Source organism: Arachis duranensis, chromosome 3 (assembly GCF_000817695.3).
Source record: "Arachis duranensis cultivar V14167 chromosome 3, aradu.V14167.gnm2.J7QH, whole genome shotgun sequence".
NCBI lineage: Eukaryota > Viridiplantae > Streptophyta > Magnoliopsida > Fabales > Fabaceae > Arachis > Arachis duranensis.
The window spans coordinates 98,544,120-98,544,845 of NC_029774.3; positions in this window are offsets into that span (position 1 = coordinate 98,544,120).

Below are 726 nucleotides of genomic sequence, written 5' to 3' on the forward strand. Positions count from 1 at the left end.
GAAGCATGTTACATTTTGTTCCTTTAAATCCTCAAGAGTTAATCCATACACATTATTGCATCTTTTAGCTTCAAATAAAACATCCCCAGTTTTCTCACAAACAACCAAACAAACAAACTTCTTAAAGATAACATCAATACCTAAATCACACAATTGACTAACACTAAGTAAGTTATGTTTCAAACCATTTACAAGAAGCACATCATTTACACAAGAAGAAAAGTTTTTACCAACTTTCCCAACAGCCACTATTTTTCCTTTTGCATCATCACCAAAGGTAACAAGTCCTCCATCATATTCATCAAGCTTTATGAAGAAGGTTGTCTTCCCGGTCATATGCCTAGAGCATCCGCTATCCATGTACCACACATTTTCCTTTTTCTTGGATGCTAGGCAAGCCTACAAAATAAACTCAAGTGACCTTAGGTATCCAAATTTTCTTGGATCCTTTCACGTTAAACCATCTCTTGTGTCCCAGATCATTATAATCAAAAACAACTTTGTAAACTTTGTCACCAACCATTCTTTCACCAAAGAAGCATTGAACTGGAAAATGACCACTTCGGTTACATAGTCTACAAAATCTTGGAGTTGCTGTTTTGTTAAAGGGAGTTGGGTCTTGATACTTAACATCATTCGAAGATGAAGCAATGTTTTCAAAATGTGATTTTTCAGATTTATAAAATCCCAACCCAGCTTTATCATAAAGAGGTTTTTGACTAGCCA